At 42.2% G+C, this 27099-nt stretch overlaps 1 long non-coding RNA gene across 1 annotated transcript; it reads right to left on the bottom strand.

The window, feature by feature from the left end:
- Positions 1 to 935: 935 nt before the first annotated feature.
- LOC131487200 (uncharacterized) lies at positions 936 to 25051 on the bottom strand. Its single transcript, XR_009249656.1, has 3 exons — positions 24958 to 25051; positions 7828 to 7960; positions 936 to 1324 (listed from the first exon to the last, which is right to left on the bottom strand). It is a non-coding gene; the product is annotated as an uncharacterized LOC131487200 (long non-coding RNA).
- Between the last annotated feature and the right edge of the window lie 2048 nt (positions 25052 to 27099).

Raw genomic sequence — 27099 nt, 5'->3', positions numbered from 1 at the left:
TAGCATGCTGCAGTGACGACACCAGACACATGAAAGCGTGTCTGTGCATCATAAGCCTCACGTACAGAAGCCATGTGCCTTCAACTTTACTAGGCACTGACAAATTGCTCTCCAGAGTGAGGACTCTAATTTATATATCCTCCAGCAAGCGTCCAAAGATCTCAGAGCACCATACCTTTAGTGACAAGAGACAGAATCAGGCTTTTGATTTTTTTCCAATTCTGGGTTAAGAAAGAGTATCTCAGTGTTTTTAGAGATTGTATGTTCTTTGTTCTTTTGTTTTTCCTTGAAATTCTTTTTCAACCGTAACACCCATCATTATCCATAGCATAGCGGAAAGAGCACTAGCCGGGCAATTTGAAAGGAGTCCTGGTTCAAATCTTGTCCATGGCCCCTTGCTGTGGAAACTTCAAGAGGTCATTTAAACGCTAGACTTCCTTCACAGGGCTGTTGACAGGGTTAACTGCAGCGGCTTGTGAATTCTGTGATCGAGAAATGCACATGGTAGGTATCTGACTGCATACTTCCCATTGTTTGAGTTTTAGAGTTAAGGAATCCCCTAAATTTTATCAGCCAATTCTCTTTAATTCTCAAAGCAGAAGGCTCAAGATTATTTCTATCTACTCTGTAATTTCTTTTAGGTGCAGTTCTTCAGTGGGACTCAGAAACACCAGCAGCAATTGTTGAAATGCAAATTCCTGGGTCTCCTGTCTGATGACTCCACTCACTTTGAAAAACACTTCTGGCTCTGTAGTTGGGTCTCCTCCTTTCCCTGGGTTCTTCCTTTTGCCTTCAGGAGGCCCTCTGAGACTCAAACTTCTTTTCTTCTCTACTACTGCTACTACTATTATTAAACTTTTAATGTACTTTTTCTTTTAATTATAAAAATTATTTTAAGTTTATTTATTTATTTGTTTAGAGAGAGAGAGAGAGAGCGCACCTGCAAGCAGGGGAGTGGCAGAGAGAGAGGGAAACACCGAATCCCAAGCAGGCTCCCTGCTGCCATCCCAGAGCTGTCCACTCTCATAGAAACTGAGCCCAGACCAAGAGTCAGGCAGAGGCTTAACCAAACCACTGAGCCACCCAGGCGCCCCAAACTTCTGATGTATTTTCAAAGAAGCTGTAACAAAGTAACCTGCATCCATGCTGCCTTCCATGGCGGGTGTGTTGGGGGAGGAGGGGCAGTGCACCCTGGGTGGAGCATGACCCTGGGACTGCACCAGGACTTTCTTCCTCACCTGGCTCTGCTGAGGCCCAAGTGCAATCTGCACTATTTTGTTCATACATGATGCATGCACAACATGTATATCTGCAGGATACACTCCTGGAAATGATAAAAATAAAAATAAATAAAACCAAAATTTGTTTCATAAATATCTTTAAGGTTGTTTCATGTATCTAGTTGCTCTCTTCATCCCCCATTTTGAGATCCTGATCTTGCCCACTGTGGTTTTAGTGTCTATACGTGTGGCAAAGACCTGGAAATTTTTATTTTATTTATTTCATTTTACTTAGTTTTTAAGACCTGGAAATCTATTAAGACCCTAGAAATCTTTTAAGACCCTAGAAGATCTTGGGGCGCCTGGGTGACTCAGTCAGTTAAGCATCTGACTTCGGCTCAGGTCATGATCTCACAGTTCATGAGTTCGAGGTCTGCGTCGGGCTCTGTGCTGACAGCTCAGAGCCTGGAGCCCACCTCAGATTCTGTGTCTCCCTCTCTCTCTCTCTCTCTCTCTCTCTGCCTCTCCCCCGCTCACACTCTGTCTCTCTCTCTCTCAAAAAAATAAACATTAGAAAATAGATTTCTCTAATGCAGTGACTACACTGCAGATGAAACAAAACATACTCCCAGGAGTAGCTAAGGTTTTTATCACCCTTTAAAATTTAGATTTATCAGAGACTGGACACAGTCTGCTACTAGATAGGTTACGACAAATTTTGATTCTGTACAATTACTTCTGGAGTTTGATACTTGTTAACTGGTGAGCTCATTGATAAATGTTTGCACATCTGAAATTGGGGTTGAAAGTAAATTATAACATCCCCTGCAAATAGGTTAGTGTGTAAGGCAGGCAAATTTTTATGCCTTATAATTTGGGATAATTTGGGATATAGTAATAGCCTAGGCTTTCACTGATGAGGATAAAAGGAGATTTAAAAAATGTTTTTGTTATCATGCAAATGACAGAAAAATACATAAAATATAAGTGTGTAGTTAATGAATGCTTATAAAATGAATACCTGGGTAACCACCATCCAGGTCAAGGAAAAGAACTTTCCCAGGACTCTTCCAGCCCAGGCCCTTCCCCTTGGAAAGCACAGTCTCCCTACTCTCCTGACCTTCTTGGTGATCTTTGCTTTTCTTTACAGTTTTACCACTTCAGTATATAGTCTAGACATTATGATTTTGTTTCCTCTATTTTTAGACTTTATATAAATACAGTCATACAGTATGTGTTCTTTTGTGTACGATTTCTTTTCCTCCATATTATTTTTGTGAGAATCAGCTATGTCATTGCCTATAGCTAAAGTTTGTTCATTGTCATTGACATATGGTATCCCATTTTATGATTATAAACCAGTTTATTTATCCATTCTGTTAATGGATGTTTGGGTTGTTTCCAGTTTGGGGTTATTATGAATATTTTTGTACAGAATTTATTGCACATGTGTATGTATTTAAGCTGGTAATAATATCTAGGAGTAAAATTGCTGTATCACAAGATATACAAACTTCAGCTTTAGTAAACAGGGCCAGACTTTTCCCAAAGTGTCACCAGCCACTTCTGGGAATTCCTGTTGCTTTACCTTCTCACTGACACGCGGTCTCATCAGACTTTTAAATTTAGCCATATTGGTGGAGGTGTACTAATCTCTTATTGGAGTTTTAGTTTGCATCTCCCTGATTATTGCTTGTTGAGCATCCTGCAATGTTTATTTTCACTAGGTCTTCTTCTTTAGTGAATTCACTAAATCTTTTGCCCATTTTTTCCACTGAGTAGTCTTTGTTTGTAACTTATTTTCTAATTAATCTACACCAGTTCTTACATATATAATTTATTATTTGTTTAAAAGATTTTTATTTTTAAGGGGTGCCTGGGTGGCTCATTTGGTTGACTGTCTGACTCTTGATTTCAGCTCAGGTCATGATCTCACAGTTCATGAGTTCAAGGCCCTCATCGGGCTCTGTGCTAACAGCATGGAGCCTGCTTCAGAATTTGTCTCTCCGTCTCTCAAAGTAAATAAATAAACTTAAAAAAATTTATTTTTAAGTAATCTCTACATCCAACATGGGGCTTGAACCCACAACCCCAAGATCAAGAGTCACATGTTCCACTGATCCAGCCAACCAGGTGCCCCATTACGTCCATAATTTAGACATAAGCTCTTCTCAGTGATAACCAATGCAAATACCTTCACCCACTCTGTGGGTTGCCTTTACCATGGTGTAGTGTGAGGAAATGGCCGAATGAGAGCAAACCTTGACATTATTTGATCCTCTGCTTTAGAAATAGTGTCTAGTTCTTGAACAAAATTATGGATGCTCAAAATTACCCTTTGATTTATTTGGACAATGTAAGACCAACATCTTTTGGCATTTCTCTTATTGTTCTTCTTTAAAAATGGATTTTTTCCTATTCAAAGGTTTACTTTTTTACCACCACCTCCCCCCTGCCCCCCGCCTTTTTTTTGCATGGTTAATGGTCTTTTCTATATACATCTGTGTGTTAATCTTCAGGGAATAATCTTAAAGCTTGGAATTTCACTTGAAATTTTTTGAAACTAATTCTGGCTGTTTGCAAATATTTCTGTGTATAACCAACCTCTAAAATTTCATAGCAGAAAACCAGATAACTCAGAAAAGAAAAATTACATGTAAGAGACAATACAATCTGAGTGGATCCTTCTATATTCATATTTTCTTTTCATTCACTCAGAGCTTCAAAGAATGAAGTTAGCTTTTCAAAATTTCTTTAATGCACACACAGCTTCATAATGAGCACTTAGTACATCTTGTCTGGGAAAATCTTTTCACGGCCTCTACCTACAGTCATGCCTACATTTTTGCAGCATTTCCCACTGATAAAATAAAAGTGTAAAGAACAGATACCTTCTCTCCTAAAGTTTCCAAAAATGTTATGCACAAAGAAATGTTTCCAAGTAATAAAACTCCACAAATGTTTAGGTATTGTTTTAAATGTTTTATTTATTTTTGAGAGAGAGAGAGAGAGCGCGCGCGTGAGAGAGAAACAGAGTACAAGCAGGGAAGGGGCAGAGAGAGAGGGAGGCACAGAATCCAAAGTAGGCTCCAGGCTCAGCTGTCAGCACAGAGCCCGACGCAGTGCTTGAACTCAGAGCCACGGGATCATGACCTGAGCCAAAGTCAGATGCCTAACTGACTGAGTCACCCAGGTGCCCCTAGGTATTTTTTTTCATGGAGGAGTGCCTTATCACAGACAGAATTTTGGTTTATAACCGTAAATAAAAAGCAGATTGGCTTTTGGTCCATCTTATTGTTTTTAAATTTTCTTTTTTTTCAATTTTTGAAAGTTTATTTATTTATTTTGAGAGAGAGAGAGGGGGAGAGGGTGGGAGGGAGAGAGAGAGAGAGTGCACACAAGCATGGGTGGGGCGGAGAGAAGGAGAGACAGGATCTCAAGTAGGCTCCCCACCATCAGTGCAGAGCCTGACGCCGGGGCTCAACCTCACCAACGGCGAGATCATGATCTGAGAGGAGATTAAGAGTCAGATGCCTAACCAACTGCCCCATGCAGCTGCCCCAAGTTTTTAAATTTTCTAAAGTTGTACACCCCCTTATTGCTTGCACTTTGGGCAGACTACTTCCACTGCCCCAACCTCGGTTTGCTGCCACTATCAAACATGATATTTTCTGCAGACTTTTGACAAATATTTTTTTTCATTTAAGAAAGTTCCCTGCTGCTTCTGAGGGATTACTACCCTCTCGGCCCAGTATATATGGACAGATAGATATAGGTACATAATGTCATAAATAATGAGCCATATGTTTGCAAACAGAATAGCCTCTGCTTAAAAATATGCAAATTCTAACTGAAGAGAATTTTTTCCTTATGGCAGAGTTTGGAAGAGATGTTTTTCTGGAATGCAAAGGAACACTAGCACTCACCAGTGGTCTAAAATGAACAGACAATTACATAAGCACTAAAAGACACAAAAAGGAGATATGCTTATACCCTGGTTTTTCAAACAAGAAAAAAAATACTGATGACTTGGTAAACTGTTTTGAACTTCTAATAGAAGGGGCTTGTGAAAGATATATTAAAACAAGGATGGCAAGTAGATTGTACCTCAAGAAAACTCATGCCTGGGCATTCAGGGACCTGGATATTTCTTCTCCTACATTTCTAGCAGAACTTTCTTGAGCTCCACCATCCCCTATGGACAGCGGTAAGAAGATTTGACTGATAATGTGACTTTCCCAAAACTAATTTATCCTCCTCTTTTCAGGCTTTACGTTCAGAACATGTACATTGACAGAAAAATGTAAAATTTTAATTTCCAATATATTAGATTAAGCAACTTAACATTTCTTACTAGAGTATAAGGAGTATGAGATATATATGTATATATATTTCTACAAAGTATGTGTGTAGATATATGTGTGTATATATGTATATACAAACAAACACATTAATCAGAAGTTACATTAAAAAGCTGTTGATGTAATCCCCATTTAAAAAGTATTTAATATTTGGGGCACCTGGCTGGCTCAGTTGGTAGAGCATACAACCCTTGATCTCAGGGTTGTGAGTTCCAGCCTCACATCAGGCATGGAGCCTACTTACAAAAAAAGTAGTTTATATTTATCAGTTTGGCTGGAGCCCAGTAAAATTATATAGTTTGGTTTACATTTCCTAGTGACTGGTTGTAGTTCCCAGTCTCTAAAATGGACCCAATGATCCTTGCCTCCTTCATAGAGTCCTTTCCACATTAGTCGCACAAGATTAGTCCATATAACCAAAAGAATATAGCAGATGTCTTAGTGTGTGACTTCTGAGGATAAGTAAAAAAAAAAAAAAAATACTGCCCCTTCCAGCTTCTCTTGGATCAATTTCTCTGGGAGCTTCCAGGTACCATGTCATAAAGATACTCACCTAGCCCTACAAAGATGCCCATGCTGAGGAACTGAGGCATCTTGCCAGTAGTTAGCGCTACTGTATTACTGTATGAGAAAGACATATTCCATTTGTTGTTTCTCTAGAGAACCCTGAGTTAGTGAATTCATTAGTGAGTGAATGAGTTAGTGAGTTACTATGTATTGTATGTAGGTATGTATTTAATGGTATTGGCTCATGTGACTATGGAGCCTGAGAAGTCTCACGATCTGTCCTTTGCAAGCTGGAGACCAAGGAAGGCCACTGGTGTAGTTTGAAAGCTTTAACAGCCAGAGAGCCTATGGTGTAGCTACCAGTCCAAGTCTGAAGGCCTGAGAACCAAAAGCTTAGAGGGCAGAAGACTGATGTCCCAGCTCATTCAGTCAGGCAGAGAGAATTTCAGCCTTCCTCTGCCTTTTTGTTCTATTCAATCCCTGAATGGATTGGATGATGCCCACCCACATTGGAGAGAGCCAGTTGCTTTTCTTAGTCCATCAATTTAAATGCTAATCCCTTCTGTGAAAAGATAAGTAAGTCCTGGGGATGTAATGTACAGCATTATGACTATAGTTAACAATAGTATATTGTATACTTGAACATAGCTAAGTGGTACAAAAGGGAAAGGAAGACAACTAAGGCTCCTGTGTAGGTTTCTTGTGTGCCTGTCATGTGCTAGAAGACAAATGTGCATTAAAAATTCCTTTTTGAGCACCTACCATGTGCTGAGCCAGGCACTGTCCTGGGTTTTGAGCAATACAATGGTAAATCCATCTGGAAACTCATTCTGCCAGATCCCATCCCTTCTCCTTGTGCTGATTCACTCAACAGGACTTTGTCCTAGGATTGTGAGTCCTGTGTGAACTGATGGAAAGGAAGAACATCATGTTTTCCAGGGTACTCTGATAGTCCTTGCCCTGGTTCCTGTTGAGTTTCCTCACCTGGTTCTTCAGCCTTCCTATTAATTTTGAGAGTTCCATGATTATTTCAATAAATCCTTCCTTTTTTCTTTTAAAAGTGTTTTGAATTTTCAAAGTATTTCAAAGTAATGTGGAATGACAGAACAGTTCAAATAACTCCCATGCCCTTTACTTAGGCATTATTAATATTTTGCATACTTACTTTATTGCACTCTGTATGTTATATACATATTATGTATGTGGTATGTGTATTTAAGTGTACGCTATACATATGTATTATATACAGGATATTTAGTATATATGTATGATATTTTCCTAAGCATTTCAAAGTTACAGACCCATGCTCCTTTACCCCAAATCCTACATTGTTTATTTCCTAAGTACAAGGATCTCCTCTTACGTAACCACAATATAAGGATCAAATTCAGGAAATGTAAGATTTAATAACTATTTTATTACATGTAATCCACTTTTCAGATTATACTAATTGTCGCCAAAATGTCATTTATATCAATTTCCCTTTCTGACCCAGGATCCAATCCCAGATTACACATTGCATTTAGTTGTCATGTTCTTTTTTCTCAAATTAGCCAGAGTTTATTTCTGTTCTTATAACCAGTGTTAATGATACAGTTTCTTCCTGTTGTTTACAACCAAAGAATCTTTATAATACAGTCAGTTACATAATTTAATCCTAATAAACTCTTCTAAGTAGGTATTAAAATCCCTGTTTTATAGATCAGCATTATTAGACTTTGAGAAGTTAAGAAACTTACCCATGATGACACAGAAAGTTCAAGAGCCAGGATTTAAATTCAAATCTTTTTAATTCCCAAGCCCCTACTTATTCCATTGCAGGCTTGGCAGGTATTAGTAAACCACCGTCTCTGTCTTCAAGAATCTCACAGGCTAGTGTGGGAGAGAGATAAATAAAGAAATAATTAGAATAGATGGCAGTAAATCCTAAATACAGAAGTATGTACAAGGTGTAGATGGAGCACAGTCAATGAACTTACTTCAAGTATAACAAGAAATATGGTCAGGGCTTCAACAGCAAGAGAAGAAAGTAAGATTAGTTTTCTTCCTTGATGCCAACTGGGAATTTATAGATTGTCTGTCTACTGTCCAAAGCGTGATAAATATCAATGCTGATCAGCTAACGTCCAACATATGCTCAGGAGGTTCCACATTTAGTTGCCTAACATTGTTAACTTGGACAACTGCTAATGCAGTGTTACCTCCTGAATGTTAGGGACCCAAGTAGTTCCCACATCATTTCAATTCTTAGGTGGCCATTTTGATTTATGTTGACATTATCCAGTCTGACATTTAGCTGTAACATATTGCAAAGATCCTAATCTATAAGCTTGCTAAAAAATCTGCCTTGTTTAGTTTGATAGTTTTAAAATATTGACATTATAAAGGGAGTTCCAAAGGGAAAAGGGTCTGATCCCTTCAAGAAATCTAGAGCTCTTTCTCTTCTCTTTTTGTAAAAAGTCACATGAAAAGTAGGCATCAGGCCGGAGGAAAACTAGAGCTACGAAATCAGAGCAAATAGCATCTTCTATTTTGTGGCTTTGGTTCAGAACAAGATGACAAAAAGAAAATATGCAAAGGTCAGGAGCTCAGATCCTATCCAGGGAGCTGAAGCTTGGAACAATTAGGAGTATTGAGCAGAGTAACAGGAAGGTGTTAGCAAATCAATGGACCCTTGAGCTGAGTCAGGGGCTGAGTATTTGCTGGGGACCCCCAGAGGGACCTGGACAGTGTGAGAAGGACAAGAGCTGGATAAGCATGCAGTGATAATATCTATTATTGATGAGAGTATTTAATTTGTATTTAGTAGATAGATTTCTTTTAATACTTAACTTTCATGGTAAGTTGTTCATAAGTTACTTGCATAAGTAAGTGTTCAAGTAGTGTTGAATTGGATTAGGCTGGAAGGTGGATGGTAAGACTATCCTACACAGAAAGATTTATATTATTTGTGGCTCATAGGATGCATTCTTACTTCTCTCACCTGAAGCTATCTTAAACAGGGACAACTGGTGACCAGCCACCAGCAACCCAAAGCGCAGGTATGGGGATTGACTGATTTAGTAAATGTTTACTGAACAGTTATTGCCACCAGACCTTGTTTTAGGTAGTAGGGACACAAAAACATCTTTGTCTCTACTTTCAAGGAGTTCATAGACAAGGAAGCCCACAGTTATGACTGTCAGCTGTCCATTTTGACACTCTCTTTCTCAGTTCATCGATGGGTTTCAAAATCTGAGACCACAGAATATCAGCATCATACGAAACCCCTGAGATCATTTTCTTTATCACTCCGCTTTTGGCAGGATTCTCTAAATCCAACCTAAACCATGGGACATACCCTCCTTTTTAAAGCTCTCCTAAGGTGTCAGTGAATTCACTGCGTGGTCTAGTCACAAGCCAATGTGGCATTCCTTCCACAGAATAAGGAAGTTCATGCAATAGTAATAGTAACCATTATTTACTGTGCATACCACATGTTGTGGTATGTGCTGGTTCCTGTGTGAGACATTCCGCCGGGGCACCTGGGTGGCTCAGTCAGTTGAGCACGTTCCTTCGGCTCAGGTCATGATCTCATGGTTCGTAAGTTCAAGCCCTGCATCGGGCTCTCTTCTATCAGTGCAGAGCCTGCTTGGGATGCTCTGTCCCCTTCTCTCTCTGCCCCTCCCCCACTCATGCGCCTGCACTTTCTCTCTCAAAAATATATAAACATTAAAAAAAAAAAAAGACACTCCTATGTCATCTCAATGAAAACTCCTAATTCTGTGAGGTAAGTACCTTGTTCCTAATTTATCTTTGGGAAAACTGAGGATCAAGAAGGGACTTGCCCAAGGTCACAAATCTAGTTAGTGGCAGATATTCAGTTCCAGGGTAGTCTGATCCAAGAAGGCATGTGTCCACCTCACCGAACTACAGTATTCTTCCTCCTTATTTGCAGTAGGTATAATCAGTTCATCTCCCCAGCGTACTCCCTGATCATCTTATCAAGAGTGTGTGAATGGGAGCTCTGAAAGTTGATGCCAGCTGCTGGGCAGTGTGGGTAGGCATGGCCCAGGAGGGAGGAAGGCTATGAGAGAAGTGTCCCTTTTCAGATCCCAAAGACTCAAATGTGATACACACATACCATCCCTGTCACTTCCCCATGGCACTTGCAGAGTGTTGTGAGTTGGTTTCCTGACACTGGGAGAACTCAGGCCTTCTCTAGAACTTCTCTGTCTTCGGTGGTTGGATGTCCCTGTCCTCAAGGATTACTTCAACAATAGCAAACAGCCTCTGGGCCAGCTCCAAAACCAGCAATGGAAACACGGGCCTCCTTCAATTCACTGAGGCAAAGTGCTTAAGAGCAGGGACTCTGGAGTCAAATGAACTTCAAATTCTGACGCTGCTATTTATTCGCTGTGCGATCTTGGGCAAGCAACTTAACTTGTCTGTGCTTCAAATTTCTTACCTGTGAAAAAGGAGTAATGGCTTTCAGTTAGAGAAGGATGATGATGGCGTAGATTGAAAAAAAATTTTTTTTGAAGGGTTTTATGGGGTTATAATTGACACACATCACAGGTTTTGACACATCTGTCCACTGGTGAAACCTTCACCACAGTCAAGGTAGTGACTCCATCACCCCTAAAAATTTCCTCATGATCTTCTATCACTAATTCCTCTCACGTCCTTTTCTGTTACCACCCCCATCATGTGCTCACAACCAAATAGCCTGATTTGAAAAGCTAAGATTTACTGGAGAATTAATTGACCCCTTTATCAGCATGTAATGCTCCTTTTTATCCCTGATAATTTTCTTTGCTCTGAAGTCAGCTTTGTCCGAAATTAATAGTTACTTCAGTTTTCTTTTGATTAGTATCAGCCTTGTATGTCTTTCATTATCCCTTTATTTTTAATGTGCCTTTATATTTAAAGTGAGTTTCTATAGACAACGTATACTTGAGTTCTTTTTCTTTTTCAATACATTCTGATAGTTTGTCTCTTATTTGATGCATTTGGAACATTCAAATTTAAAGTGACTATAGTTGGTTTAATATCTACCATATTTATAACTATTTTCTATTTGTTTCTCTTCTCCTTTGGCTTTTACTCTTCTAACATTGCTGTCAGTCATTTCACTTATCTGTAAGCTATAATCACCAAATGCATTATCTGTATTCTTGTGAACGAATTGTTATCTCTTAAATTAAGAATAAAAAAATAGGGCGCCTCCATGGCTCAGTCAGTTCAGCATCCGACTCTTGATTCCACCGCAGGTCATGATTCCAGGGTTGTGGGATTGAGCCCCATGTCAGGCTCTGTGTTGAGTGTGGAAGCTGCTTAGTACTCTCTCTCTCTCTCTCCCTCTGCCCCTCCCCCACTCACACACTCTCTCTAAAATAATAAAATAAAAATAAAAAATGTTATTTTACCATCGTTTATTCCTTACACCCTGACTTTCCTTACGTAGACCTGAGTTTCCAACATTATAATTTCTTTCTCTCAGAAGAACTTTTAACAAATTTCTTGTAAGGCAGATCTACTGGTGACAAATTCCCTCAATTTTTGTTTGTTTGAGGAAGTCTTTACTTCTCCTTTCCTTTTGAAAGATAAGTACCAACTGGATAAAGAATTCTAAATTGGGGCTTTTTTATTTTAGTACTTTAAATACTTCACTCTGTTCTCTACTTGCTTACATGGTTTCTGAAGAGAAACTTGATATAATTCTTATCCTTATTCCTCTATAGGTAAGCGTTCTCCCCGCCCCCACCCGCACCTTGTGCCTTATTTTAAAATTTTCTCTTTGATTTTTCTGCAGTTTCAACATAATATGTTCATGTGTAAATGTTTCGGAATTTCTCATATTTGACATTCTCTGGGATTCCTGGATCTGAGGTATGCTGTCATTACTTTTAGAAAATTCTCAGCCATTAGTGACTTCAAATATTTCTTCTGTTCCTTCCTTTCTTCTCCTTCTGGTATTTCATTACACATGGGTTGTACCTTTTGTAATTGTCCCACAATTCTAGGATATTCCATTCCTTTTTCTTATTACTTTTTATTTTTCTTTCTCCTTCTCAGTTTGGAAAGTTTCTGTTGACACATCTTCACACTTGTTGATTCTTCCATCAGCCACATCTAGTCTGCTGATGAGCCCATCAACGGCATCTTTCTTTGTTATACTGTTTTTGAGTTCTACACTTTCCTTTTGATTCTTTCTTAGAGTTTCCGTATCTCAGCTTACGCTACCCATTTGTTTTACATGTTCACATTTTCATTAGATCTCTTAGCATATCACTCACAGTTATTTTAAATTCCTAGTCTGATAGCTCCACACTTTATGTCACATCTGAGCCTGGTTTGAGGCTTGCTTTATCTCTTCAGACTATGCTCGTGCTTTTTAGCATGCCTTGGCCCTTTTTTTGTGGAAAGCTGGACATGGAGTATCAGGTAAAGGGAATTGAGTTAAACAGGCCTTTATTGTGAGGTTTTGTGTTTATCTGAATTAGACTAGGTTTACTGTTTGCTGTAGCTGTAGACAGAGGCTAAAATCTCCCGTACTGTCCTTGTTTTCGTCTCACCTGTCATCTTTGGAATTCCTTAGAGACTCTTTCTTTTCTTTCTTTCTTCCTTCCTTCAAATTTTTTTAATGTTTATTTATTTTTGAGAGACAGAGACACACACACAGAGTGTGAGCAGGGGAGGGGTAGAGAGAGGGAGACACAGAATCTGAAGCAGGCTCCAGGCTCTGAGCTGTCAGCACAGGGCCTGATGCAGGGCCCAAACTCGTGAACCACGAGATCACGACCTGAGCTGAAGTCAGATGCTTAACTGACTGAGCCACCCAGGCGTCTCTCCTACTAGAGACTCTTTTTTTTTTTTTTTTAACGTTTATTTATTTTTGAGACAGAGAGAGACAGAGCATGAATGGGGGAGGGTCAGAGAGAGGGAGACACAGAATCTGAAACAGGCTCCAGGCTCTAAGCCGTCAGCACAGAGCCCAACGCGGGGCTTGAACTCACGGGCCGAGAGATCATGACCTGAGCCGAAGTCGGCCGCTTAACCGACTGAGCCACCCAGGCGCCCCTAGAGACTCTTTCTTGAACAAAGTCTGAGTTTTGCAGTTCTTTCGGTAGCAATGAATGCCCTGTTACTATACAGGAGACTGATTTATGTAGTACCACAAGGTGTGTGTACATGTATGGGGGAGAAGATTCCATAATTCTATAATTAGGTTTCAGACTTTCAAAGAGCCTGTGCCCTTAAGCTATGATCTTTACAAGCAATTTTCAGCTTTTTTCCCCCCTTAGGTGAGACGAAAAGTGTAGAAGCGGCTGTAGTTGGGTATTTCTCTTCTTCCACGTAGGTTACACTCTGGTAAAATAATTTCCTTTGAGGGCAGGCTTTTGTTAAGGAGAAAATTTGGGTATATTTCATGATGGTTACCTCTACTGGAAGCATAAAGGGATTTTTCTCAACCTATACCCTGAGAACCAGATGAGATTTCTGGAGGTAAAACTTGTAAAAGTGTTAAGTGTGGGGGTCTCCCTAAGATTGGGCACCCAAAGTTTTAAACTCTCAAACTAGTAAACAATAAGCCACCAACATTTTTTCAATTATAGTTTAAATGTTCCTACTACTTCAATAACCCAAGGGAAGGAAAATTGTCTTATGTTTCAAAATCTATAAGCAATAAAAGAAAATTTGATAAATTAGGCTGTAATTTTTTTTTTCCAGAGCAAAACAGCGCAAGCAAAGCTAAAAGACAAGTGACAACTAGAAAAAGCTTTGCTGCTCCAATCACAAATAAAGGCCTAAACATTTGAAAAATTGAGGGGAAAAAAAGACCAACAATTCTTCAGGAATAAAAAGAACAAAAGATAGGCACAGAAAGAGAACTAAACAAAAACACTCTTACACATGTTAAAAGATGCTCCACCTCAATTATAATCAGATAGAAGAAATAAAATGTGGATATTTATCACTGCTCATCTATCAGATTGGCAAACATTCAAAATTTTGAGAAAATGTTCTGTTGAGAAGGATATGAAGGAAACAGGCACTCTGGAACCCTGGTACCTTTCTGGCAAGAACCCAAATGATACAACTTAAGTTGTAAGGGAATTTACAAGGGAATTCATAAGGGAATTTGGTGACATATTAGCAAAGTTATATATCATTTATCTTTTGACTCAGCAATCCCACTTCTAGGAATAGGATTCCAAAGATACACCGACAAAAATAAAATATGATCTAAGCACCAAGTTGTAGTTTAATTTATAGTAACAAATGATTGGAGACAGCCCAGGATGTCCACCAATAGGGAGCTAGTTGAAGATATGATGGTACATCCACACAATGAAATATGATGAAGCTCCGAGAAGCAGTGCAAAGATCATTAAATACTGAAAGAAAGTGATTTCTAGGATATATTGCTAAGTGAAAAAAAAAAGCAAGGTAGAGAATAGGATCAAGTGTGCTAATTTTTGCCAAATAAATAAATAAATAAGACAGAAAGAAGAAAGAAATGTTAAACTAATGTCTAATTGCTATGTATGAGGGGAGAGGAAAAAATAGAGGGGAGAAGACAGACATATAAATTCAGGTTATTAAATAGTTTTGACTTGGGATGATGTTAACGTTTTAGATACATAAAAAGATAAAGTTATATGAGGAAAGATTAACAATAAAAAACAAATTGAAACAAATAAGCCCAACTATTCCCAGGTCATAGCATAAACACACTGAGAAAAAAATTCTTCAAATGATATAAAACTACAACAAAAATAAAACCAAAAAATTCTACAAAGAAATCTTAAGCTATATTCAGTTGTCTCATTATCATGTTGAAACTATTAAAGGTTTCTTGTGGGATAAATTAAAAAAGTAGTTATATTAATGTGTTTTGAAATAAAAATATTCACCTTAAGAGGAAAGATAATGAAGTATAAAATCATAGAAGCAAAAACCATGTAATTATAGATTATAATCAGAAATGCAGTAAGAAGTTGTGATTTTCCTCCACATTAAAAAAATATAATTCTTCTAGCTCTGATCACTGAAAAGGCCTAGATGCCACAAAAACCCTGTAACAGTGAGCACCCATCTCTTCTAGACTGTGGTTTCTAAATACATTTTCTCAACAAAAGGAACCAGAGATCTTTTGAGAAATGATTGATTCCAATTCTGAGGTATGAAATGTACAAAGTGAATTTGGGATATCTTACTCTGTTAGCAAGCAACTGGGGTCATGTCAAAAGGACAGTAGAAGTCAACTGTCCTCACAAAGGACAATTTATATATGAAAAGGCAATTGACTGAAGCGCATCACATCATAAAAACTCATTCGCTCAGGGTGCCTGGGTGGCTCAGTTGGTTGAGCGTCAGACTCTTGATTTCAGGTCAGGTCATGATACCTGGGTCATGGGATAGAGCCATGTCAGGCTCCACTCTGAACATGGAGCCTGCTTAAGATTCGTTATCTCCCTCTGCTTCTCTCTCTGCTGGTGCACTTTCTTTCTCTCTCTCAAAGAAAAAAAAAAAGGTGGAACACATTCTTGATTCTGCCCTTTGTTGATCAGTTTTCAAATCAATTCATTGGTACCCTAGTTTGTGTGTGTGTGTGTACATACACACACATATATGTATATGTATATGTATATGTATGGATACACACACACAAACACAGAGAGATTACAAATAAGGGGTTTTTTTTTTCCTATTGTTTATTTATTTTTGAGAAAGAGAGACAGCGTGAGTGGAGGAGGGGCAGAGAGAGAGACACACACACAGAATCAGAAGCAGACTCCAGGCTCTGAGCTGTCAGCACAGAACCCAACACAGGGCTCGAACTCATGAACTGTGAGATCATGACCTGAGTTGCCGTCAGATGTTTAACTGACTGAGCCACCCAGGTGCCCCCCAGAATAAGACTTTTTTTCAAGTGTCATCATGAACTAATGAATTTTTATTTTAAACTTTTTAAAATTCCTTTTTTATTTTGTTTTAATTAAATTAATTAACACATACATATTTATTTGTTTTGAGAGAGAGAGAGCACATGCAAAGGGGGAGGGAACAAAGGGAGAGATTGAGAATTTTAAGCAGTCTCCACACTCAGCTTGGAGCCCAATGCAGGACTCAATTGACCCTCAAGTCATGACCTGAGCCGAAATCAAGAGTTGGATGCTCAACCAACTGAGCCACCCAGGCACCCCATGCCTTTCTTATATGAAGTGTATTTCAGAGTTAAATGGTTGAAAAAAAACCCCATTTTTCTTCTCCTTCTCCCTTTTTCTCTTCTTCCCCTAACTGCTCCTCCTTCTCCCTTTTTCTACCCTTCTAAAAGTTACCATAATTATTTTTTTCTAATTGTACCTCAGGCATACCAAATTGGGTTAGTCATAATTCTTGGTTTATAATACATGAATATCGTTTGTGCTTCCCAGGCCCTCTCTTATTTATTATTCATTTATTTTTTTTTTCAACATTTTTTAATTTATTTTTGGGACAGAGAGAGACAGAGCATGAACGGGGGAGGGGCAGAGAGAGAGGGAGACACAGAATCAGAAACAGGCTCCAGGCTCCGAGCCATCAGCCCAGAGCCTGACGCGGGGCTCGAACTCACGGACCGCGAGATCGTGACCTGGCTGAAGTCGGACGCTTAACCGACTGCGCCACCCAGGCGCCCCTATTATTCATTTATTTTTAACAATAAAATGAACTTCCATTATACTAAAATTGTTCACGGGCGGAATGAAGTTCTGAACAATAAAAATGTTACACAGATGTTTTGAGAAATGTCTAGAAGTTGTTCAATTACTAGAGCATTCTCTTTATGAAGAAAGATAAATGTCCCAGTTGGATCTATCTATCTATCTATCTATCTATCATTTAATCAATCCATCTTCATTGATTCTTGTCCTGTCATCTCCATTCTGCCATACTGAACCATCCATTGAGTTTTTAAACTTTTGTTTCATGTGTTCTTTAGCAGTTTCCACAAGTTTCCATTTGTTTCCTTATATCTTTTATTTATTTTCTGAGACTTTTTCTTTCCATTTGCTTCAAGAGTCTTCATCCTTACTCTTAGAACACCTTTAAAATACTTAAAAAATTTTTTGAATGTTTATTTATTTTGAGAGAGAGAGAGAGAGAGAGAGAGAGATATTGAGATTGTAAGCAGGGGAGGGATGGAGAGAGAGAGAGAGAGAGACAGAGAATCTGAAGCAGGCTCCAGGCTCTGAGCTGTCAGAACCAGAGCCCGATGTGGGGCCCGAACTCATGAACTGTGAGATCATGACCTGAGTCAAAGTCGGACACTTAACCAAATGAGCCACTCAGGTGCTCGGAAAGTTCTTCTTTAAATAAGGGTCCCACTTAAGTCAACACTGCTTTTTAAAAAATTTTTTTAAATATTTTTAAATATTTATTTATTTATTTTGAGAGAGAGGGAGAGAGAGGGAGCAAGCATGAGTTATGGACGGGCAGGGAGAGGGAGAGAGAGAGAAAGAATCCTAAGCAATCTCCACACTGTCAGCACAGAGCCCAAAGAAGGGCTTGAACCCACAAACTGCAAGATCATGATCTGAGCCCAAATCAAGTGTGGGACACTTAACCACTGAGCCACCCAGACACCCCCAACATTGCTTTAACAAAACTAAATCTTAACATCACTAGAACCACACGTTATGTGCCTCCTGATGGGATGCAACAGAACATATGAATTAGTCCTGCTTGAAACAATTGACCTGAATTTAATTAAGTTTTTAGGGCTTCATGCCAGCTTATAGGAGGCATGGAGACGTAAGAGTGAGGTGACACTGAAGACCCACCACTCAAACCCAGGTTGTAAGAACTCCCATAGTACAAATGACCTGCTGTCCCCCCACACACATGGCTTTAAGAAGAATATGGAACTTTGATAGAATAAAGGGATTTCAGAGATATGACGAGTAAAGGGGGAGATAAATCTCAGGATTCTTGAGAAGATTCAAGGGAATAAGGAATGTGAAATGCTTGGCACAGTGTCTGGAAAATGGTAAATGAAAGCTATTATTACCTCTTGTCACCTCTCAGAGAGTCAGTCTCTTCTTTAGTTGTAAAACATGGAGGTGACAACCTCCCTCTCAAGGCTACTTAGGGTTCAAAGCATTCAGCTACCTTCAGTCCCCTTTCCCTCTGCATCTGGACCCTGTTCATCCCCAGTGCAGTGTGTACAGTTGGCCAGTAGATGGCAGTTCAGGCCAGTCTATCTGGAACCTGGACCCCAGAAGGAGCTAGTCTTATTTTGCTGTAACAAGGAGAATCTTGCCTCGTCCGGTGCTCCCCTTCTCTTCCTAGGTAGGTAGCGTAAAGCTGAGAGATTCAGTGGGGCTTCTTAGATATAATTAGGATTCTAGCAGTTTGCTGAGGATTCATTATTTGCTAGGCTGAGTGGCATTCCTTAAACCCAGTTAGCCCAGATGTCAAGTACTGAGCTGTGCCCTGACCCTGCTTTTTGTCCCAATGCCTCCTGCTCCATCCTGAATCACTTGTATGCAGGTCCAATCAGGTTCAGCTTCTCTTCCCCATCAGAGTGGGGATAATTTACACCTATGTACCTACCCAGACCTGGTGTAAGAAGATGTCCTTCAGGAAACATTTGTCGAGTGAATAAGTAAATGCATTACAGATATTCAATCACATATCCTCCCTCTCCAGCAGTCTCCAGGACAGGGTATATACAGTTTCTTTTTGTCTCTCAGCCTACTAGGTAGCCTGAGTAGTGGTTTAGTCGTACATGCCCTGCAACTGGATTGTTCAGCTTCAGATATCACTTCCTCCACGTACTAGCTGCACATCCTCAGACAGGCCCCTCCATTTCCCTACCTGCACAATGGAGATGCAAGAGTACCTCTCTTGTTGTCCTATGGGCAGGACTTAATGAGCAAACGCATTTAAAGTGCTCAGAAGAGTGCCTGGCACTCAGTAGGCACCCAGTGTATATATATATTTTTAATTTTTTAATGTTTTTATTTATTTTTGCAACAGAGAGAGACAGAGCATGAGCAGGGGAGGGGCAGAGAGAGAGGGAGACACAGAATCGGAAGCAGGCTCCAGGCTCTGAGCTGTCAGCACAGAGCCTGATGCAGGGCTCGAACCCACAGACTGTGAGATCATGACCTGAGCCAAAGTTGGACACCCAACCAACTGAGCCACCCAGGCGCCCCAACACCCAGTGTATATTAACTGCCATCTGAACCTTGCTGTACTCTGAGACAGATTTAATGCACTTGCAAAAATGCATTCACGGAGAATACCTAAAGGAGATGGCTCTCAAGAAACAGCATCTTCCCCTCTAGCTCCTCTTTTCCTCCTGCTTTTTGCTATTGATGTGATTATTACTGAATGTTTGGAGAGGTCCAAGGTGAGTTTCCAAAGGCCCACAAGTCATGAGTGCTGTTTTGACCATCTTCTTCCAGCCACAGCCTTGGCCTCTGCAGTCATCCATGTGGTGTTATGGCAGAATATCTAGGATTCAAGGACCCTGTCACAGTAGCCCAAGGATCATAAGGCACTGAGGAAGGGACCTCCAGAGCTGGTTTTTTTCTCCTCTGTCCCCTTTCTGGTGCGTGTGTGTGTGTGTGTGTGTGCGCATGTGCGCGCATCCATGTGCTTTTGGGAGCATCTTCCAAGAGTCATTGCTCAACTTTGGGGCTGTTGTGCAGGTCAAAAGGATTCCTGTATTAAGTTCATCTGAACTTCAAAGTGAACACACAAAGTACAGGGCAGGACAGGGAATTATTATGGTCCCATATAATCTCTCCATTTTTTTCTGCATGTCAGTATGATGAAATGGCAAAGTGTGTGTGACAGGTGACCACTAGGTGGCGTTATCAACGTGAAGAAATCACTAATTAGCTATAAGCTCATCACCTGCCCTGTGCGATAGAATGGAAGAGCAGATAAACATCTATCTGGAGAAGATCAAACCCCCTATCTCAATAAATTTCAGCCATCCTGGCAAGATTCAGGGTGGGAAGGGCTACTGGCCCAGGAGAATATACACAAGAAAGCTAGGGTCAAGGAGGTAAAGTCAAGGACACCTGATTGGCCCCAGCCCATCAGTCCAGTCCTGATTCCTGAGGTCCCTCCTTTGCCTTGCCCAGGAGATGTGCCCAAGTACCCCCAAGACACCACGATGCCTTTACCTCACCATGCCCTCTGCCCACCATACCCTTCTTCATTCTTTTTTTTAATGTTTATTTATTTTAGAGAGAGAGAAAGAGAGAGAGACAGAGCACAAGCAGGGAAGAGGCAGAGAGAGAGGGAGACCTAGAATCCGAAGCAGGTTCCAGTCTCTGAGCTGTAAGCACAGAGCCTGATGTGGGGCTTGAACTCACAAACTGTGAGATCATGACCTGAGCCGAAGTCTGATGCCTAACTGACAGAGCCACCCAGGCGCCCCTCTTCATTCTTTTCTCAGGGTGTTGCCTCCCCCTGGGAGCCTCCCCTGATTAGGCTACTAGCTTCTTTGTGCCCCACTGTCCCTACCCCCCCTTCTTTCCCAGCTCTTTGCCACTTCAGTGGACTTAGAGGTTTACCATTGAGTAGGGATTTCCTGGCTAGGTGTTGATGGGGGTAAGAAGCCATCAGGCTAGTTCTACTCAGTCTCCTCTGCCCCCTCAAAATGTGTAAGAGTTTTCTTGCCTACAGCATCCCTTTGGAGTTCCAGGGCCCACTCTCTGCCTCATGCCCTGAGAACGACCTAGCATGCTAAGTTTGTCCACACTGGGTAAGCAGTGTGTGGGGGCGGGGGATTGGCTATATGAATTGCAAAGTCCGGTGCAAAATGAAAATACTGGACCCCTTATTCAAAACTATGATGAATTTCAAGATGGCGACAGCAGAGCAGTAAACAAAGAGCAGGGCCCTTCTGACGGCAGGGGCCTGTGTGACTGCACGGGTTGCACACCTGTGAAGGCGGCCCTGAGTCTGGGGTTGAGCAAAGTCTCAGGTAGTCCTCATGTCTGTTGCACAGCCACCAGGTGAGCCACTGGCTGCTTGAAAGGGGTTGGCCATCAACAGACCATTTAGTGTATGAAGCCCTTCACAAAAGACATTTCCTTACTCCCGAGGTTTAAGACATAAGAGAAACAGCCTCAAATTTAGAGTTACGCCAACCTGGATTCAAATTCTGATTCCATTGCTTAACAGCACAAATCATGAACATCTCCAGGCCTCATATGCAAAATGGGAGGTAATAATATCGACCATGAATATGCAAATGAGATTTCATGTAGGTAGGTAGCACTTGGTCTAGAGCCCACACCTACCACATCTCACTGAGCTCTCCCCACTGAGCCTCACCGTATGTCCGTAGAAACATCTGATCAGGAGAGAACAGGAGCAGACATTGGGCCTAACAGCTGGGGGATGTTTGCCCAGTGAGGAGGGTCACCATATGGAAGATCCCAAGGAGCTCCTCCTGAGTGTCCCATAGTCAAGCAAGCAATGAAAGAGACCACTCGGGAGATCCTGGAGATATTCTTAAATCAAGAATTACCATGGTGTGGTGGGGGGAAGATTCATTCATAATTTTTCCAACAAACGCACGTGAACGTTTCCTATGCCAGGTGCCGAGGATATAGTGGTAAGCATAACAGTTGGGGGCCCGTCCTCTGTTTGCTTAATGTGTGTGATTACTGTGTCCTGTTCTCTTGGATGCATCTGTCACTAGCCAACAGTCCAGCAGCATTTACTAGGTGCACACTATGAGGCAGGAAATGAGACCACAGCAGGTGCTACGAAACCCCACTAACCTCCTCAGATTGAAATGAATGAAAGCTGTGTGACTTCATTCCCCAAAGCCAACACCTGTGACTCTTTGCAGGCAGGCTGTCCTCACGCTGGTGGAGCCCGCTGGCCAAGTGCACTGAGAGCCAGAAGTGACCAGGAAATGACATCCCCAGGGGCAGCCCTTAACATATGATTGACAGAGGTGTCAATACTCCTGCTGCCAACCACGGCTGGGGACAGCTCTCAGGCACTCCTTAGCTTATTTGCACAAGTCGCCCACTGGACTGAGCCAAAGTTATCCTCTTGGGACTTTGCTTGATCTCACACCTGTGATAGCCTTTTCTTGTCCCTCCTCTTCATTTGTCTACCTGCGTTTCCTCGGACCACTTCCCAGTAACTTTCAGACAAATCTTTGTTCAGGATCTGTTTATGGGGAACTCCCTCCCTGAAGATAGAAAAGAAGATGAAAAAAAAAAGAGGTTCGGTTGTTCCCAATCTTCATGTTACTATGAAGAGTGATGCCATGTGTCAGAGGTAAGTTATTATGAATAATAAAGTACAGCTTTGCAAAATAATTCCTTTTGTTATAGAGTGCATCCAAAATTATCCCTGTAGTATGATCACTCTCCCTCATTTGCATTCTGATATATTTTCTGAGTGGGGAAATATTCTTGCTTACTGGGTGGGATTTGCACATAACTACACCTTTCTTTTACCAAATCTAGATACATCCATGAGAGTGGGTTCTGCATGTAAACATCAACCATTGTGGGGCAGCTGGGTGGCTCAGTCATTTAAGCGTCTGACTTTGGTTCAGGTTATGATCTCACTGCTCTTGGGCTTGAGCTCTGTGCCAGGCTCTGTGCTGACAGCTCAGAGCCTGGAGCCTGCTTTGGATTCTGTGTCTCCCTCTCTCTCTCTGCCCCTCCCTAGCTCATGCTCTGTCTCTCTCTGGCTCTCTCTCAAAAATAATAAACATTAAAAAAAAAAAAAACCCAAACCATCAACCATTGTGCGTTTTGCTGTGTGAAAAAAGTTGAGCCATGCTGGGTCAGATTCCTGGGAATTTTTGGCTTTATGCTTGTGTGGACTAGGTTCACAGGAGTAGGGCTTAAAGGCCCATGATTCCCTTGGCCCATATAGACAGCACCCCTTCCTCCTACCAGGAATGTCTTCCACTCTCAACTAATCCTTTCTCACCAAACCTACCTCTTCCAGGAAATTTTCTCAGATTCCTCCCCACCCCCAATCAGCCTACCCTGAGCTCCCCTTTTTTGGCACCTTGGAAAGTGGTTTTTGTTGGAACCACTTTCTTAGCACTTGGCTCACTCCCCTTCCTCCTCTCAAGTTAGCTGGAGTCTCTGAATTTCTAGGGGAAATCACAGGCTGATCACGCAAGGAGCATATCAAGAGCCTTAGCCATGGCAGGAGGTGGGAAGTGGGGCCGGCCCTGATATTACAGGTTATGGGCAGAGGATGAGCTCAAGTCCCCAGAGCTTGTTTCCTCCTAAAACCAAATGTATGTTGGTAAAGCGTGGATACCATGGCATCTGTGAGCCCACCTACCAGGTATGAAGCCTTGCCTTGCCTGCCCAGCCCACCTGCCTGTACCCAGATACACCTGCCCTCAGGGTCTGGACCGGACCCTTGGATATTGATAGGGTTCTGCTCCCAATAGCCCTACACACTGTAGTGTCTGGACTCCCTAGCTGTCTTGCCATGCTTCTGCTCTAAAACTGGAAACTCCCTATCCCCTAGATGAAGCTCAAGCTTGTGGTGCCACTTTGTTCCAGAGACTGGGCCTCTGGCCAACTTTCTTGGGGCAAAACCTAGAAAGTATCTGCTCCTTCGCCAGTCTTTGGAGTTCTAGCAAGCCTGAGTGCCGAGGCTTCTTTCTGGAATAGTGACAGGGAGCACTTACTCTGTTTTCTGAATCTTTCTACACCCCCTGATTTTTTAAGCCAAGGGTCCTGTTTTCTATCTGAAGGTCCCTTTTAGGCTGCTTGGGGTAATATCTTATCTAACATATGTGAAGTGTTCATTACACATTTTCTGATTAATTGCAATTCTCTTCTATGCCTCCCCAAGGGCCTGATTACAGCATCCATTCACTTCATCATCCATTATCTTTCCATCCATCCATCCGTTCACCCATCCAGTGCTATAATAAATATCTACATCCAAAAGAATGACTCCATTTCCTCTGTTTCCATCTCACAGACTGGGCAAGAGATTTTTACCCTAAGAATTTAGTCCTGGGAGTTTGGAATGGACATATATTAAAGCTGAGAGAGGGGATGACAAAGTGAAAGCCCACCTGCTCTGAGTACATTGTCACCTACTGACCTCTACTAGACACAAGTGGGCTTGGAGATTATAGGACAGGTAGGAAAATGCTTCTATTCTTTCCAATGGGCTTAAAATTCTACAGCCCTAAGAACTGATATCTATCTTTGCAACGTATGTCTCCACAAATATGCTTTGGATACATCTTGAAGGGCAAAGAATGTATATGCAACTCCTACTGCCCCTGACATGTTTCTGAAAGGGGACCAGCCTGGGGGATGGTGGTTGGAACTGATCCTGGGGTTATTCCAGATGGATGAATTCAGACGAGAAAGAAATGCTGGGGGTGCCTGGGTAGCTCAGTTGGTTAAGTGTGGGACTCTTGATTTCGGCTCAGGTCATGATCTCATGGTTTGTGGGATGGAACCCCAAGTGGGGCTCTGTGCTGACAGCATGGAGCCTGCTTGGGATTCTCTCTCTACCTCTCTTTCTGCCCCTTCCCCCTGTGTGTTCGTGCATGCTCTCTCTCTCTCTCTCTCAAAAATAAATAAATAATCTTAAAAAAAATAAATGCTGGACTGCCTGATGGGGGTAGAGGTGGACTCTCCAGCAGGGATGAGCGTCCCATGGCCGGGAGAGGGATCTCCACTGTGGGTTTGGAGGAAGAGACACCCACAGGGCTGCCAGAGTGAGGATGGAGAACAAAGTCAGCGAGGGATGAGACCAACTGGAAAGCCCTTGTAGGTGCAGCTAAGAGGTTAAACCTAAGAGGTTCAATTCTTAGACACTTCTCCCTTTGATATGGGAAAAGGTATAGTAGTACTCACTTTTAAACTCTTTTTCCTCACAGGTTGTGGCTTCCTTCATGGCCTCTAGGCCTGCGGATCTGGAAAGGGTGAATCAGCCTCAGCCTGATTGGGGGCGGGGTTACAGAGGGCGGGGCCGGGCGCTGGGGAGAAGACAAGCTCCGCTCTCTGCTCCAGAGGCCTGCGGCAGGGGGCAGGGCGTTCAGTGGAGGAGCCGCCCCCAGTTCCGAGGGGAGGTGGCCTTCCTCCAGAAGGGGACAGGAGACAACCCCGCTGTTTCTCAAATATACCAGAGAGAGTGAGCCCCTAAGGCAAAGGGAAAGCTGAACCTAGGGTGACCCCCAGCACAGCACCTGCTTTGGACACGGGAGGCGCGCAGAGCATTAGAAAAGACACGGCCTCGGTGGGGAGGTGGGGCTCGAGGGGTTCCCGTGCAAGGGTAATTGAGAAGTGCCTGGCACGCGTCGGGAGCTCAGGGCTTCAGGAATACATTTCAGCTGGGCCTGAAGAAGCGGTGAAGGCCCTCAGGTGTGAAGGTCCACGGGCATGTTTGAGAGGGGGGTGCGCTCCTGTGCAGCGGACAGAGGAAGACAGAGGAGGGGGTGGCAGGGGAGGGTCTGATACACCTGCTGTACTGTCCACGGCAGGTTTCGTAGACTGTGTAGTCAGCCCTGGGTCTCAGCATGAAGGGGTATCACTGTACCCTGGGAAGATGTAAGAAATACAAATTAATGGGCCCTGTCTCAGATCCACTGATTCAGAAATTGTTTTTTAATTTTTAACGTTTATTCATTTTTGAGAGACAGTGTGAATAGAGGAGGGGCAGAGAGACAGGGAGACACAGAATCCGAAGTAGGCTCCAGGCTCGGAGTTGTCAGCTTGAACCCGTGAACTGTGAGTTCATGACCTGAGCTGAGGTCTGACACTTAACAGACTGAGCCACTCAGGCGCCCCCCACTGATTCAGAAGTTCTGTAGGGGCGGGGGGGGGGGGGGGGGAGCAGCAGTCTGTCTTGATAAGCTCTGCAGGTGAATCTGATGCAGGGCCAAGGTTGAGAAGCACTAGTGTGGTGGGAAGAGTAGCGGACTTTGGAAGGTAGGTGGGCGTGGGGGTGGGGGCTGGGGAGGGAGGAGTATGCTGTAGAAAACTTACCTGGGAGAAAGCGCGTTGTGCTGTATTGTGACTCATTGCACACCGTGTCCTCTGAGGCGTGTGCATCATCATACCGCCATCACAGATGGAAGACCAAGGCTTAGGAGGGTTAAAAGACTTGCCATGATTCCATAGTAAGAGCTGGAGCCAATTTCTGCACCCGGGTTGGCCTGACTCCCAAAGTGGAGTAGGGATTTTCTCTACCGCTGTAGGTGCCTCCTGGCACCACAGCAAAGTGGTGGTCTGGGTCTCTGTGCCTGGAGAGCCACTGGTTGCCTGGGGGAAGGGAGGGGCCTGGAGCTTCCCAGAGGGCCTGGTGCCGAGCCAGTGCTGGGGCTAACGGGAGGGCAGGGAGGCTTGCTCTTACTCCTCTGCTCAATTACTTGCATTTTCATAAGGTTTGCCATTCACACCGGGGAGCTGGGCTTAGCAAATGTACTTTCTGAAGTGACCAGCTGTCATCTCGGACTTCTAGAGCTGAGAGGTTAAATGTGAGGTTAAGTGAGAAAAGCAGGGTGAGAAATTACCTGTATGCTGTGATTATAACTACCTTAGTTTTTTATTTTTTTTTTTTATTTTTTTTTTTTATTTTTTATTTTTTTAATTTTTTAAAAAAAATTTTTTTTCAACGTTTTTTATTTATTTTTGGGACAGAGAGAGACAGAGCATGAACGGGGAGGAGCAGAGAGAGAGGGAGACACAGAGTCGGAAACAGGCTCCAGGCTCCGAGCCATCAGCCCAGAGCCTGATGCGGGGCTCGAACTCACAGACTGTGAGATTGTGACCTGGCTGAAGTCGGACGCTTAACCGACTGCGCCACCCAGGCGCCCCTAGTTTTTTATTTTTAAAGATACAGTAAGAAGACACAAAGGAAAGGGAAAAAATGGTAAAATAATTTTCCCCCCAATAGTTTGCAAGAGGACTCTGCATTCATTTAGTTTCAAAAGTACGGGGTGCCTGGGTAGTTCAGTCAGTTAGGCGTCTGACTTCAGCTCAGGTCATGATCTCATG

This window comes from Neofelis nebulosa, chromosome 10, assembly GCF_028018385.1.
Source record: "Neofelis nebulosa isolate mNeoNeb1 chromosome 10, mNeoNeb1.pri, whole genome shotgun sequence".
NCBI classification, from domain to species: Eukaryota; Metazoa; Chordata; class Mammalia; order Carnivora; family Felidae; genus Neofelis; species Neofelis nebulosa.
Note: the sequence above shows the minus strand (reverse complement) of the source record. Positions and strands in the feature narration are given on the sequence as shown.